At 42.5% G+C, this 16,958-nt stretch overlaps 1 long non-coding RNA gene across 1 annotated transcript; it reads left to right on the top strand.

The window, feature by feature from the left end:
• The first annotated feature begins 11,877 nt into the window (after positions 1-11,877).
• On the top strand, positions 11,878-16,070 carry LOC133550608 (uncharacterized). Its single transcript, XR_009806340.1, has 4 exons — positions 11,878-11,985; positions 12,074-12,178; positions 13,079-13,171; positions 15,681-16,070. It is a non-coding gene; the product is annotated as an uncharacterized LOC133550608 (long non-coding RNA).
• The last annotated feature ends 888 nt before the right edge of the window (positions 16,071-16,958 follow it).

Genomic DNA, 16,958 nt, shown 5'->3' with positions numbered 1-16,958 from the left:
TAACTCGTTACTACTCACCTACGTGGATAAGTGTGTTCACCTTTGACAGGTACGACAAAATAAAAATGATCACCATCGAGTTTAGGTGACTTGAAACAAGCATGCATTCAATGTTTGGCTTTACCGTGTCTACTTTTACTTTCACTTTCTTTGATATTCTGCCAGCAGAAGCGTCTGCCTCACACTTTTCCCCCACGTTCAGCACTTTGGCCACAGCGAGTCCATCTCATGAAGGCTTTCTGCTGACTTTTTTACTCAGGATGAAACTTCCTGATGCAACCCTGGCCGGGAATCGAACCCATGCGAGGCAGATGCGTGTCCCGTTACCAGAGGTGGGACCAAGTCATTTTTTTGCAAGTCAAAAGTAAGTCTCAAGTCTTTGCCCTCAAGTCTCGAGTCAAGTCCCGAGTCAAGACAGGCAAGTCCGAGTCAAGTCCAAAGTCAATACTGGAAAGTCTCAAGTCAAGTCCCAAGTCCTGCATTTTGGGTTTCGAGTCATTTCAAGTCTTTTTAACCACAGACTAATATATGTACACAGATTGTGTATGCTTTTAAAACGCTGTATGTATTTATTATTAAAAAAAACAGTGCTGACATTGCACTTCATAATAGCACTATTAACCAGTTATTCTAAACATTTAACTCATTCCTTTACAGTACAAACACATCTGAAAAAACAAGTGCAACTGTACTTATTTGCACAAAAGTGTTAACATTGTATTTCCATGGAATATTGCATTGTAACTAGTTCATCAGCAGTTTATGTCATGTTGTCACCTTATCTCATTGATCTCATCTCATACTGTATGTGTTTATGTCTGTGTACACATGAAAAACCACAAATACATGAACATAACAATGAACAGTGCTGTACTTGTTAGATGTCAGGGCCCTATGCAATATGTACACATATTCTTAATATAGTATACATTTTAACTGACCTCCTCTCTGAGCTGCTACCTTACCGTGGTAGAGGAGTTTGCGTGTCCCAATGATCCTAGGAGCTATGTTGTCTGGGGGTTTTCATGCCCCCTGGTAGGGTCTCCCAAGACAAACAGGTCCTAGGTGAGTGATCAGACAAAGAGCAGCTCAAAGACTTCTATGGAATTACAACGAAATGAACCCAGATTTCCCTCGCCCGGACGTGGGTCACCGGGGCCCCGCTCTGGAGCCAGGCCCGGAGTTGGGGCACGATGGCGAGCGCCTGGTGGTCGGCCCTGTTCCCATGGGGCCCGGCCGGGCACAGCCCGAAGAGGCAACGTGGGTCATCGCTCCTATGGGCTCACCACTCATAGGAGGGGCCATAGAGGTCGGGTGCATAGTGAGCTGGGCGGCAGCCGAAGGCAGGCCACTTGGCGGTCCGATCCTCGGCTACAGAAGCTAGCTCTTGGGACGTGGAACGTCACCTCACTGGGGGGGAAGGAGCCTGAGCTAGTGCGCGAGGTAGAGAAGTTCCGGCTGGATATAGTCGGACTCACCTCGACGCACAGCAAGGGCTCTGGAACCAGTTCTCTCGAGAGGGACTGGACCCTCTTCCACTCTGGCGTTGCCGGCAGTGAGAGGCGACGGGCTGGGGTGGCAATTCTGGTTGCCCCCCGGCTCAAAGCCTGTACGTTTGAGTTCAACCCAGTGGACGAGAGGGTAGCTTCCCTTCGCCTTCGGGTGGGGGGACGGGTCCTGACTGTTGTTTGTGCTTACGCACCAAACAGCAGTTCAGAATACCCACCCTTTTTGGGTACACTCGAGGGAGTACTGGAAAGTGCTCCTCCGGGTGATTCCCTTGTCCTACTGGGAGACTTCAACGCTCATGTTGGCAACGACAGTGAAACCTGGAGAGGCGGGATTGGGAAGAATGGTCGCCCGGATCTAAACCCGAGTGGTGTTTTGTTATTGGACTTTTGTGCTCGTCACAGTTTGTCGATAACAAACACCATGTTCAAACATAAGGGTGTCCATATGTGCACTTGGCACCAGGACACCCTAGGCCGCAGTTCCATGATCGACTTTGTAGTTGTGTCATCGGATTTGCGGCCTTATGTTTTGGACACTCGGGTGAAGAGAGGGGCGGAGCTTTCTACCGATCACCACCTGGTGGTGAGTTGGCTGCGATGGTGGGGGAGGATGCCGGACAGACCTGGCAGGCCCAAGCGCATTGTGAGGGTCTGCTGGGAACGTCTGGCAGAGTCTCCTGTCAGAGAGAGTTTCAATTCACACCTCCGGGAGAACTTTGAACATGTTACGAGGGAGGTGCGGGACATTGAGTCCGAGTGGACCATGTTCCGAACCTCTATTGTCGAGGCGGCTGATTGGAGCTGTGGCCGCAAGGTTGTTGGTGCCTGTCGTGGCGGTAATCCCAGAACCCGTTGGTGGACACCAGCAGTGAGGGATGCCGTCAAGCTGAAGAAGGAGTCCTATCGGGTTATTTTGGCTCATAGGACTCCGGAGGCAGTGGACGGGTACCGACGGGCCAAGCGGTGTGCAGCTTTAGCGGTCGCGGAGGCAAAAACTCGGACATGGGAAGAGTTCGGGGAAGCCATGGAAAACGACTTCCGGACGGCTTCGAAGCGATTCTGGACCACCATACGGCGCCTCAGGAAGGGGAAGCAGTGCACTATCAACACCGTGTATGGTGCGGATGGTGTTCTGCTGACTTCGACTGCAGATGTTGTGGATCGGTGGAGGGAATACTTCGAAGACCTCCTCAATCCCACCAACACGTCTTTCTTTGAGGAAGCGGTGCCTGGGGAATCTGTAGTGGACTCTCCTATTTCTGGGGCTGAGGTCGCTGAGGTAGTTAAAAAGCTCCTCGGCGGCAAGGCCCCGGGGGTGGATGAGATCCGCCCGGAGTTCCTTAAGGCTCTGAATGCTGTGGGGCTGTCTTGGTTGACAAGACTCTGCAGCATCGCGTGGACATCGGGGGCGGTACCTCTGGATTGGCAGACCGGGGTGGTGGTCCCTCTCTTTAAGAAGGGGGACCGGAGGGTGTGTTCCAACTATCGTGGGATCACACTCCTCAGCCTTCCCGGTAAGGTTTATTCAGGTGTACTGGAGAGGAGGCTTCGCCGGATAGTCGAACCTCGGATTCAGGAGGAACAGTGTGGTTTTCGTCCTGGTCGTGGAACTGTGGACCAGCTCTATACTCTTGGCAGGGTTCTTGAGGGTGCATGGGAGTTTGCCCAACCAGTCTACATGTGCTTTGTGGACTTGGAGAAGGCATTCGACCGTGTCCCTCGGGAAGTCCTGTGGGGAGTGCTCAGAGAGTATGGGGTATCGGAATGTCTTATTGTGGCAGTCCGCTCCCTGTATGATCAGTGTCAGAGCTTGGTCCGCATTGCTGGCAGTAAGTCGGACACGTTTCCAGTGAAGGTTGGACTCCGCCAAGGCTGTCCTTTGTCACCGATTCTGTTCATAACTTTTATGGACAGAATTTCTAGGCGCAGTCAAGGCGTTGAGGGGTTCCGGTTTGGTGGCCACGGGATTAGGTCTCTGCTTTTTGCAGATGATGTAGTCCTGATGGCTTCATCTGGCCGGGATCTTCAGCTCTCACTGGATCGGTTCGCAGCCGAGTGTGAAGCGACCGGAATGAGAATCAGCACCTCCAAGTCCGAGTCCATGGTTCTCGCCCGGAAAAGGGTGGAGTGCCATCTCCGGGTTGGGGAGGAGACCCTGCCCCAAGTGGAGGAGTTCAAGTACCTAGGAGTCTTGTTCACGAGTGGGGGAAGAGTGGATCGTGAGATCGACAGGCGGATCGGTGCGGCGTCTTCAGTAATGCGGACGTTGTATCGATCCGTTGTGGTGAAGAAGGAGCTGAGCCGGAAGGCAAAGCTCTCAATTTACCGGTCGATCTACGTTCCCATCCTCACCTATGGTCATGAGCTTTGGGTCATGACCGAAAGGATAAGATCACGGGTACAAGCGGCCGAAATGAGTTTCCTCCGCCGGGTGGCGGGGCTCTCCCTTAGAGATAGGGTGAGAAGCTCTGCCATCCGGGAGGAGCTCAACGTAAAGCCGCTGCTCCTCCACATCGAGAGGAGCCAGATGAGGTGGTTCGGGCATCTGGTCAGGATGCCACCCGAACGCCTCCCTAGGGATGTGTTTAGGGCACGTCCAGCTGGTAGGAGGCCACGGGGAAGACCCAGGACACGTTGGAAAGACTATGTCTCCCGGCTGGCCTGGGAACGCCTCGGGATCCCCCGGGAAGAGCTAGACGAAGTGGCTAGAGATAGGGAAGTCTGGGCTTCCCTGCTTAGGCTGCTGCCCCCGCGACCCGACCTCGGATAAGCGGAAGATGATGGATGGATGGATGGATGGATTTTAACTGACCTTTATTTGACTATGTTTGTCTTTTTGTAGGTGGCTAAAATACGCGGTGCTGCTGACCGCCGTCTAATATTACGTTACTGTGTGTGATACATTCATTAACGTAACGTTATGTGTAGGTACCTCATGCAACCCTGTTTAAAAAAAATCACTTGACAATAAGTATGAATAAGGTAACATCTGCAGTGGACGCAACAGATTGCCGTGTTTGCAATGACGTTATAACCATAGACATCTTATAAGTAGACGCAGAATTGGCTGCTGTGACGCAAGCAATTTGGCCGCCATCTTGAAGTGGTGATGAGGAGCCGGCAAACAGCCTAAACTAACATTTGACAGATAGAAAAAAAAGATGTTGGGCTGGTATTCAGCGTTTTCCTGCTCAATTGAGCGGACTGTTGAAAATAGGAATTGGAGGATTACTTTTCACAAGTAAGAATTTACATTAACATACTATTGGTTGTATTTTGTGAAAATAATATTACCTCAGAGTTAAGCAGGAGCAAAGAACTACAATATTTGTATGTGAAAATCACAAAGAAATCTTCTGGGGGAGGATGACCCCACTACAGGTATGTGGTTTACAAACTTTCAGGCCCAACTAAAACAAAATTCACCAGCCGCCACTGATTATGATGCATTCTCATTTTATTGTAACCACAGATAAGTCTTCAAGTAACAATATTCAAATACTAACTTTGTTGAGTAAGACAGAATTGTTTTATTCTGAATCCAGTGAAACAGATTGGTGGTTTTAGCTGAAATAAAGACTTTCAGGTGTTTATATATGTTTAAGTATTTGGCAGACACTTGTACCCCCTGTGAACATTTTTTTTAATTCAAGTACCTCCTAATCAGAGCAAAGCATTTTTGGTTGAAAAAAGAGATAAAGAAGTAAAATACAGCACTATGTCATCAGTTTCTGATTTATTAAATTGTATAACAGTACAAAATATTGCTCATTTGTAGTGGTCTTTGTAGAACTATTTCGAAAAAAAAAAAGATGTAAAAATAACTAAAAGCTTGTTGAAAAATAAACAAGTGATTCAATTTTAAATAAAGATTTCTACACATAAAAGTAATCAACTTAAAGTGCCCTCTTTGGGGATTGTAATAGAGATCCATCTGGATTCATCAACTTCATTCTAAACATTTTTTTCACAAAAAAAAAACGTTAACATCAATATTTATGGAACATGTCCACAAAAAATCCAGCTGTCAACACTGAATATTGCATTGTTGCATTTCTTTTCACAGTTTATGAATTTACATTCATATTTTGTTGACGTATTATTCAGTAAATATATTTATAAAGGATTTTGAATTGTTGCTATTTTTAGAATATTTAAAAAAATATCATGTACCCCTTGGCATACCTTCAAGTACCCCCATTTGAGAACCACTGGTCTATAGGTCCGTAAGATATATAGATATCTAATGTATTCATACATTGTTTATGTAAGATATACGCATGTATATATAACCTAAGCATATTGTTTCTTTAACTTAAAAATAGCTGACTGTTTTTTCCCCCTTCTCTGGGATTATATTCCCAGTTTTGATCTCCGACGTCTGGTCACTTATAGCATATAAGAATATTCTATTACTGTTAAGCAAATTATGAACATGCCAAGACATGTGTCTTTTATCATAGTTACACGTATGACAAAAAAAGCGCGTGAGTATCAGTGGTATTCAGTGAGTTAATATGAATTAAATGTGCTGACAATTCATTGCTCCTGCCAAAGGAATTGCCCTGAGTGGAGCGGATCACCACTCCAAGATGGCGGCCGCTGGTCACGTCAGCGGCAATAGGCAGTAGCGCTCGATGCTGTGTCTACTTAAAAGATGTCTATGGTTCTAACGTTAGCAGTGAGTTTACAGCCTCACTCATTTAACTACACAACGAATAAAAGTTACGTTACTCAGCCAATAAACGTTAGCTTACATTCAAAACGTACCCTTCTTTGTGCAACTTCAAATGTCGAACAAAGTTGGAAGTTGTTGCGTCTCCGTCTGTAATCTTCCGACCGCATGTTTTGCATACGGCGATTCCTGTTTTGTTGACCAAGTCGTACTTTTAATACCCGAACGAAACACTTTATGGCATAATTTTATTCACTTATTCTTCTGTTGTTTGAAAGCTCTTCTTTGTTGGTTTTCCTGCAATTTGATTGGATGAATGCTGTGTGACGAAAACAACGCGGGTGTAATTTGATTGGGTGTAATTTGATTGGGTGTTGTACTGACAGGTAGCGCACAGGCTGTCATCGCACACATGTTGACAAACACGCGTACACAATGGAAGATACGGAGCGCTCCTGAATAACTTTTTAATTGTTGGGTTTTGGGGAAAGTAGCAATGATCGTGGTGACTGCTTGTATTATCTGGAGCAGTTTACCAAAGGACAGCCCAGAGAGTTGGTGCGCAGTTGCCTCTATATGCCTACAGAGAGAGGCTATGCTACAGGAAAACGCCTACTAAGGGAACACTTTGGAAATCCTTCAAAAATAACAGCAGCCTACATGGACAAAATTATGGCATGGCCAAACATCAAGTCTGAGGATGTAAAAAATCTCCAAGCTTTCGCACTGTACTTGTGAGAATGCTCCAATGCCATGGATGAGCTGCAGTACTTGGACGAGCTCAACATGCCAGCTAGCATGAAGATGCTCATACAAAAGCTGCCACACAAATTAAGGGACCAGTGGAGAGGAAAAGCAGCCGACATTGTTGACCAACAAAGGCGACGTGCTTGTTTCACAGACATTGTGAAATTTATTGAACAGCAAGTCAGAATTGCTTCGGATCCTGTCTTTGGCGACATTCAAAACATCCTTCGAAATAAAGCAGTAACCAAACCCAAGCCTATACATCAACGCAAATCACAGTTCAGAAGGAACAGTTTCGCAACTCATGTGGCAGTTGCCAGTAGACCTACACCGGCTCCACACCTCAATAGGTTTGTGAACACCTCCTGTCTTTACTGTACAAGTGAACATGCATTGGAGGACTGTCCAATACTGGAAAATAAGGCACATAGGGAAAAGCTTGACTTTCTAAAAGAAAAAGGCCTGTGTTTTGGTTGCCTGTGCACAGGGCACCTGAGCAAGAGTTGCGACAGGCGCATCACGTGCTCTTACTGCAACAAGACGCATCCCAAAGTGCTACATATTGACAGGAGACATCTGGAAAGTGGAGAAAATAGCCAACTTCCAAAGGTAAAAGCAGATATTTGCACTACATCCTCAACTTGTGGCCATACAGGGGCTGGCAAATATGGAATTTTACCCATCCTGCCCGTTCAAGTGAAGTACTCAAACGGCAGCAAGATAGTCCAGACATATGCTTTCCTGGATCCAGGAAGCACAGGGACCTTCTGTTCTGAACAATTGAGTTTGAGTTTTAGTTTATTTGGAACATGCAAGCATACAACATGATACATCACAATTTCCAGTTTCTCTTTTCAACATGTTCAAAAAGGAGGAGGAAGAAGCAGAGCTTATTTAATCCTACCCCTTTTCTTTACATAACAGTTGCTAAAACTTTTGTTCACTTCCTGTTCTCAATGTATTCACAATGTATACTCCATAAGTAATAAGTAATCACAATACAAATAAATAAATAAATAAATAATTGCTTAAATTTTAATCCATACGATGAGATAAATCAGATTATTTTGAGAATGAATGAGTGAGTAAAATCAGAATGTTTATCATGGTTCTTCATTTTTGTACTTTGTTAACACTTCCAGTTTGACGAGTTTCTTGAAGTGTATCATATTAGTACATTGTTTGATTGCTTTGCTTAATCCCTTCCATAATTTAATTCCACATACTGATATACTGAAGGTTTTAAGTGTTGTACGTGCATACAAATGTTTTAAATTACATGTTTTAAATTGGTGAACAGGCTGAACACAGAAGGCCGAAAAACAAAAATCCACTTGCGCACCTTGGGGCACAGTAAGGTGGTCCCGAGCAGTGGTCTGGAAATCTCTCAGCTTACTTGTAGTAAGTTTTTTTCAGCTTCCTGATGTCTTCACTCAAAGGCAGATGCCCGTGTACACTAACAATCTGATTGGTGAGGCAGAACTTGATAAGTGGCCTTACCTCCAAGGCATTAAAATTCCTCGGATAACTGCCAACGTGGACCTGTTAATTGGTTCCAACGCCTCAAAGCGAATGGAACCACGGGAGGTGATTAACAGCCACGGAGATGGACCTTATGCTGTCAGAACCCTATTGGGGTGGGTGATTAATGGGCCATTACAAGGCAGTGACACGCCCCACAGTTACTGTTAACAGTTTGGAGGAACCGCTTATGAACCAGTACATGCATGATTTCAATGAGCAGGGATCCAAAGATCAAAAGGATATGTCAAAAAAGGAAAAGAAGCCCAAGATAGAGAAGCCCAGCAGGAAGACACCAAAAAGAAAACGGAGCGCAGATGACAGTGACGGTGAAAGAAAAGTCAGTCGAATGCGAACAATACGCCAGGCAGTCTCCAAGGCCGTGTCGAAACAGCGGGAAATCCTTCTGGGTGACGGAGGCCGTGAGGATGAAGAGCAGGATGACCCAGAGGAAGCTTACCTGGATCCTGATGAGTCTGGCAGTGATGAAGACTTCATGGTGGAAGATGACGAGGACAGCGACTATGGCAAGTCCAAAAAGAGAAGGGTTCCCCGAAAGAGGAGGAAGAAAACGACCCCGAGAGTCCTTTGGGAGAAGAAGAGGAGGAAACTGAGAAGAAAAAAAAGCTCTCCTACCCCCAAGGTGACGAAGAAAGCTGATGGCCAGGAGTAGGAAAAGAAGACAGCTACAGTCTACATGTACTGTTGGTAATAGATCACCTGTATTGGATGTGCATAAGGAAATGGAGGCAGAGGCAATATATCGCTGACCTTTTTTGGAACAGGTGGTTTCACGAATATTTACCGTTGCTACAAGAGCGACAAAAGTGGACAAATGAAAAAAGTTTGTCTGCAAACAAAAAGGATTATCATCTAAAGACCTGTTACAAAGATATGCCTTCTAGGTGAAGGTATTGAGTAAATTAACTGCATTATTGCAAAAGGGAACATGAAAACCAAAGAAAGAGGTGTTTGTTTTTGGTATTATGGCTCTATTTTTGTTTTATCGATTCCAAATTAAATCACTCTGTTCGTCACGCCAGCAGCAATTAGGGGCAGGTGTGTTAGAGCCAAATACACTTTCTGTCTGTCAAATTGATGACGTCACTCAAGGGGTTGGCTCCAAGGCCAAGTGCCTGGATATTTAGGGAGGAGTCAGGATCTTGCCCAGGTGTTGCTGAGTAGAGGCACAACAGTTTTTGACTGTGCCAGGCTAGTGTTTGTTTGCTCCCGTGTATTTTCCGTTTTTGAACAAATTGTGTTATATAATTGTGACTTTATGTTAGTAAATATTTTGGTTAAACATGGACACAATTCTGGGCCTCAATTATTAGCCGGTTGCACACGTCTGAACTAGCTTCATTTATATTCGGCAACCAGTAGCAGTAAAAGTATAGGACTTTACCGCTACAGGGGTTTTGGATATTAATTATGAAATGTTGTTCCTAGATTACATCCATGCTAATAAAAAAAAAACTGCAATGATGTATATTACAGACAAAAAGTTACACACTTTATCCCATGCCTGTGCAACAGCAAACATCTGGGCCCCTGTAGAGGGGGTCCAGACTGAGGCCAAGGGAAACAAACCTCATAGCCATAACACACATAAACGTGTGTAAGAGGGAAACGTCAAAGAACACAAAGGACATTAAAGACTTTAAAAGAGGAGAGCTGATGCAACCAGACGCAAAAGTAAAACAACAACAAAAAACAAACATATACACTCTGTGGTGTTCCACGCCAACGTCTGCTGTGGTGGGGGGAGTATGGCCGGAGACAGGAGCAGACCCAACAAAGCAACCAAGAGAGCCAAGTCCGCATGGATGAACGAGGATAGATAGAAGGATAGTACTTTATTGATTCCTTCAGTAGAGTTCCCTCAGGAAAATTAAAAATTCCAGCAGCAGCGTACAGAACTGAGGTCAAATTTAAAAAGTAAATCATAAATAAGAAGGGCATGTGTTATTGTTTTTGCATTCCGTCATCCTCGTACAGGGGTGTCCAAAGTGTGGCCCAGGGGTAATTTTGTAATGGCCAAAGCAAATTCTAAAAATACTATAAAAAATAAAAAAAAGTGCTATTAAAGAGCAAACAGGTGAAATGTGACAAGAAAATGTTGCATATTTTGTGTTTGCCATATAAAAAAGAAAAAACATAAACACCCATAATATATATATATATACTTGATGGATGGATCTGAAGTTCATCTGAAGATGATTGTGTTTAAAGTTAACAGTAAAAAAATATATATTTTGTTATTTCTAATGAGTAGGACACTTTTGGATCTCCAATAATTTCAGTAGGATTTTTCTTTTGTGTCATTGCTAAAAAATAAAAATAAATTAAAATCAATGTTTTTATGTGTTGAATTTTTTAAGGCTCCAATTATTATATAATCTCAAATATTCCTCTTTAAAATTCTATTGGGGGAAACTATCGCATATTTTGTGTTTTTTTCCCATAACAAAACAGGGTTTTCTTTGACAAAAAGGGCATACAACTTAAATCTTTGAAAAGGTTATATTGACAGATAGACCTAATGTTGATCTACAGATTTAAACCTGGAATAATAATAATACAAAATAATGACACATTTTAAATATATTTTTGACCAAAATCCTTTGGGGTCCCTGGGATGAAGCCTGAGTGGAGGCCAAAATGTATATTTTTATACACATATTGAATATGTTATATAGCAAAGTAAAAGATGTGTTTCTTATCTAAGTAAATGTAACTCGTTACTACTCACCTACGTGGATAAGTGTGTTCACCTTTGACAGGTACGACAAAATAAAAATAAAAATAAAAATAAAAATGATCACCATCGAGTTTAGGTGACTTGAAACAAGCATGCATTTAATGTTTGGCTTTACCGTGTCTACTTTTACTTTCACTTTCTTTGATATTCTGCCAGCAGAAGCGTCTGCCTCACACTTTTCCCCCACGTTCAGCACTTTGGCCACAGCGAGTCCATCTCATGAAGGCTTTCCGCTGACTTTTTTACTCAGGATGAAACTTCCTGATGCAACCCTGGCCGGGAATCGAACCCATGCGAGGCAGATGCGTGTCCCGTTACCCCAGCAGGGACGCCTCACGCTTGGGAGACATAACGGAGGTGAAAGTTAAGACGTTTTTATGTATTCAAATAACGAGGTAGCACACACGTTCAGTAACTTTTATATCTGACTGGGAGTAGCAGTAGCATACACTCTAGAGAGGGATCATCAACACTCATGTACAGCACTTGGTGAGCATGCTAAGTAGACACAACTCAACTACGGCAAGTCAGTCAGGACAAACTACGCTGAGTCAGCATGCACATTAATATACCACAGTGAGAGAATGGCTTTGTTGTCAGAAATAAAAAAGTGTGACAATGAAGTGTTGACAAAAGCAAAACGGGTATAAAACTTCTCCCACAGAAGACGAGAGGTCGTTGAACAGAGGCCCATGATAGAGGAAATCAAAACTGGTGACCCGCCCGGTTTCAGCAGAGTGAAGTACTATCTATCAATAAAGTACTATCTAGTAAGTTAACTTGTATTTTTATGTATTGATATTTAACTGTAAGAAAATGGCACAATTTTCCAAATACATTTTATTGAATATTTTTCAGATTAATGAGGAGTTCTTGCAAATCACTACAAAGCCACTGCAGTCAAAGTTTATAAACATCTGGACCACATTTCACTCAAGCTGATGCAGAACCTCAAAAGCAAAGGTGGAGTGAAGGGGCAACAAATCAAAGAAGTATATATATATATATATATATATATATGTATATGTAGGTGTGGGAAAAAAATCACAAGACTACTTCATCTCTACAGATCTGTTTCATGAGGGGTTCCCTCAATCATCAGGAGATTTTAATGGAAGCATTCACACACAATGGTTTATATAGAGCACAGAGTGGGTGGGTACAAGCAGGCGTAGGGTGTGGTGATTGGCTCATGTGTTACCTAGGAGGTGTTTCCGTTTGTGGCGGCATGTTGAAATGATTTCACTGCGCTTGTTGAGGGATGATAAATCTGGATGATATATAATAAACAGTTTCTCTTTTAAGCATAGGTTGCATCTTTTATTACCACTGTTGTAAGGTGTGCTGGATGCAAGAATTTGCCATGTTATTGAATATTCAACATTATTGTCTTTGAGGTTCCAAATGTGTTTGCTGAGTTCTGTAGAATTCTGCAAAGTCTGGTTTCTAAAGGAGGCGTTGTGATTATTCCATCTTGTTTTGAACGCTCCTTCGGTTAATCCTACGTACGTGTCGGATGTGTATGTGAATGCTTCCATTAAAATCTCCTGATGATTGAGGGAACCCCTCATGAAACAGATCTGTAGAGATGAAGTAGTCTTGTGATTTTTTTCCCACACCTACACATTGCGCTCTACCACGGTATCGAGGACTATTCTCTGGATAATCCAATCAAGACATATATATATATATATATATATATATATATATATATATATATATATATATATATATATATATGAAAAAGATGTATTGGTTTATCTAGTTTTCTTTACACACTGTCGTCAACTTGCCCCTCTCCCTGTGCCACTGTTGCACCAATATTGAGCTAAATTCTGTGTTGATTTTTCACCCCTGCTTTAGTGTGACGACACTGACATCAGGAAGGAGAGCATCCTGAGAAGCCTTGTTATCCGTCTCAATGAAGACCCAGACACTTTCTTCAAGGAATATCTAGTAAGTTAATAGTTTGTGTTACACAGTAGCATGAAATGATGTTACCCATTTTTATTGACATATGTTGTGGTTCTTTGAGCTCAACACACTACAACTTTTTGAATAACTGGCATTTTGTAAACAATGGGGCTCTTTCAATTTTTGTTTTTGTTTGGAATCACTGGTAGGTGCAAGAAAAGACAGAGTCAGAGTCTCCTAAGCTAGTAGTGGCAAACGGGCAGAGGCCCTGTGGAGTAAAACAGCTATTTCTGTCTCACAGGTCCATTTCTATAGGGTTCTCAACTTTTTTTCAGTGATGTACCCTCTGTGAACATTTTTTAAATTCAAGTACCCCCAAATCAGAGCAAAACATTTTTGGTTGAAAAAAAGAGATAAAGCAGTGAAATACAGCACTATGTCATCAGTTTCTGATTTATTAAATTGTATAACAGTGCAAAATATTGCTCATTTGTAGTGGTCTTTCTTGAACTATTTGGAAAAAAGATATAAAAATAACTAAAAACTTGTTGAAAAATAAACAAGTGACTCAATTATAAATAAAGATTTCTACACATAGAAGTAATCATCAACTTAAAGTGCCCTCTAATAGAGATCCCTCTGGATTCATCAACTTCATTCCAAGCATTTCTTTACAAAAAAAAAGAAATATTTAACATCAATATTTATGAAAAAATCTAGCTGTCAACGCGGAATATTGCATTGTTGCAGGTCTTTTCACAGTTTATGTACTTACATTCATATTTCATTAAAGTATTATTCAATACATATATTTATAAATGATTTTTGCATTGTTGCTATTTTTAGAATATTTTTTTAAAATCTCACGTACCCCTTGGCATACTTTAAGTACCCCCAGGGGTGCGTGTACCCCATTTGAGAACCACTGGCCTAAATGATCACGTTGCAGCAATTGCATTATGTTCATGAGCTTTCACTGTTATGCTGATGACACCCAACTCTACATGCCCATAAAGCTGACCAACATGCCGGATTGTAGTCAGCTGGAGGCGTCTCTTAATGAAATTAAACAATGGATGTCCGCTAACTTTTTGCAACTCAACGCCAAAAAAACGGAAATGCTGATCATCGGTCCTGCTAGACACCGACCTCTATTTAATAATACAACTTTAACATTTGACAACCAAACAATTAAACAAGGCGACAAGGTAAAGAATCTGGGTATTATTTTCGACCCAACTCTCTCCTTTGAGGCACACATTAAAAGCGTTACTAAAAAGGCCTTCTTTCATCCCCGTAATATCGCTAAAATTCGCTCCATTTTGTCCACTAAAGACGCTGAGATCATGATCCATGCGTTTGTTACGTCTCGCCTCGATTACTGTAACGTATTATTTTCGGGTCTCCCCATGTCTAGCATTAAAAGATTACAGTTGGTACAAAATGCGGCTGCTAGACTTTTGACAAGAACAAGAAAGTTTGATCACATTACGCCTGTACTGGCTCACCTGCACTGGCTTCCTGTGCACTTAAGATGTGACTTTAAGCTTTTACTACTTACGTATAAAATACTACACGGTCTAGCTCCATCCTATCTTGCCGATTGTATTGTACCATATGTCCCGGCAAGAAATCTGCGTTCAAAGGACTCCGACTTATTAGTGATTCCCAAAGCCCAAAAAAAGTCTGCGGGCTATAGAGCGTTTTCATTTCGGGCTCCAGTACTCTGGAATGCCCTCCCGGTAACAGTTCGAGATGCCACCACAGTAGAAGCATTTAAGTCTCACCTTAAAACTCATTTGTATACTCTAACCTTTAAATAGACTCCCTTTTTAGACCAGTTGATCTGCCGTTTCTCTTCTTTTTCTCCTATGTCCCACTCTCCCTTGTGGAGGGGGTCCGGTCCGATCCGGTGGCCATGTACTGCTTGCCTGTGTATCGGCTGGGGACATCTCTGCGCTGCTGATCCGCCTCCGCTTGGGATGGTTTCCTGCTGGCTCCGCTGTGAACGGGACTCTCGCTGCTGTGTTGGATCCGCTTTGGACTGGACTCTCGCGACTGTGTTGGATCCATTATGGATTGAACTTTCACAGTATCATGTTAGACTCGCTCGACATCCATTGCTTTCCTCCTCTCCAAGGTTCTCATAGTCATCATTGTCACCGACGTCCCACTGGGTGTGAGTTTTCCTTGCCCTTATGTGGGCCTACCGAGGATGTCGTAGTGGTTTGTGCAGCCCTTTGAGACACTAGTGATTTAGGGCTATATAAGTAAACGTTGATTCATTGATTGAGGACTGCTTGCTGAACTTATTTACAAACCAATTTCAAACATATTATATATATATATATATATATATATATATATATATATATATATATATATATGGTTAATTTTCCAATCACGTTTTAACTCATGATGCATAAATGATTGATTTGACAAGCAATGAGGACTTTAAAAAAAAAAAAAAAAAAAAAAAAGCTAATTCATTTTCTGTTAGTGGTGTTCAGCATTTTACCTAACACAAGTGTTCTGTTTTTGTGTTGTTCAGGCCTCCGCCACTGAGGATGCAGAAAGGGACATTGCCCTCACAGTCATGGGGATATACAGTACATAATCCGTGGAGATGGCGATAGGGAGCCAGAGGATGTTGGAGTTGTTATCGAAGGCATCAAAGTCCTGAGCAACGTGGACATTGTCATCATGGGGATTATAATGATGTTTGGTCTCAATTATGCTCTCGATCTAAGGTTTCCAGACAACCTCAAGTACACATTCGAGTTTTTCCAGAAGATCCTAATGAACTTGGATGGTCACAAACTGAACACAAAGATACAGCAGCTGAAAATCAAGTTGTTTGCATGGGAGGTGAACACTTGTTGATGAAGTTCATCATCGGATCTTTGACATCTTGTGGTAAAGTAAAAATAATCACCATCGAGTTTAATGTTTGGCTTTACCGTGTCTACTTTTACTTTCACTTTCTTTGATATTCTGCCAGCAGAAGCGTCTGCCTCACACTTTTCCCCCACGTTCAGCACTTTGGCCACAGCGAGTCCATCTCATGAAGGCTTTCTGCTGACTTTTTTACTCAGGATGAAACTTCCTGATGCAACCCTGGCCGGGAATCGAACCCATGCGAGGCAGATGCGTGTCCCGTTACCAGAGGTGGGACCAAGTCATTTTTTTGCAAGTCACAAGTAAGTCTCAAGTCTTTGCCCTCAAGTCTCGAGTCAAGTCCCGAGTCAAGACAGGCAAGTCCGAGTCAAGTCCAAAGTCAATACTGGAAAGTCTCAAGTCAAGTCCCAAGTCCTGCATTTTGGGTTTCGAGTCATTTCAAGTCTTTTTAACCACAGACTAATATATGTACACAGATTGTGTATGCTTTTAAAACGCTGCATGTATTTATTATTAAAAAAACCAGTGCTGACATTGCACTTCATAATAGCACTATTAACCAGTTATTCTAAACATTTAACTCATTCCTTTACAGTACAAACACATCTGAAAAAACAAGTGCAACTGTACTTATTTGCACAAAAGTGTTAACATTGTATTTCCATGGAATATTGCATTGTAACTAGTTCATCAGCAGTTTGTCATGTTGTCACCTTATCTCATTGATCTCATCTCATACTGTATGTGTTTATGTCTGTGTACACATGAAAAACCACAAATACATGAACATAACAATGAACAGTGCTGTACTTGTTAGATGTCAGGGCCCTATGCAATATGTACACATATTCTTAATATGGTATACATTTTAACTGACCTTTATTTGACTATGTTTGTCTTTTTGTAGGTGGCTAAAATACGCGGTGCTGCT

This window comes from Nerophis ophidion, linkage group LG04 (assembly GCF_033978795.1).
Source record: "Nerophis ophidion isolate RoL-2023_Sa linkage group LG04, RoL_Noph_v1.0, whole genome shotgun sequence".
Taxonomy (NCBI): domain Eukaryota; kingdom Metazoa; phylum Chordata; class Actinopteri; order Syngnathiformes; family Syngnathidae; genus Nerophis; species Nerophis ophidion.
This window is presented reverse-complemented; position numbering and strand designations above follow the sequence as displayed.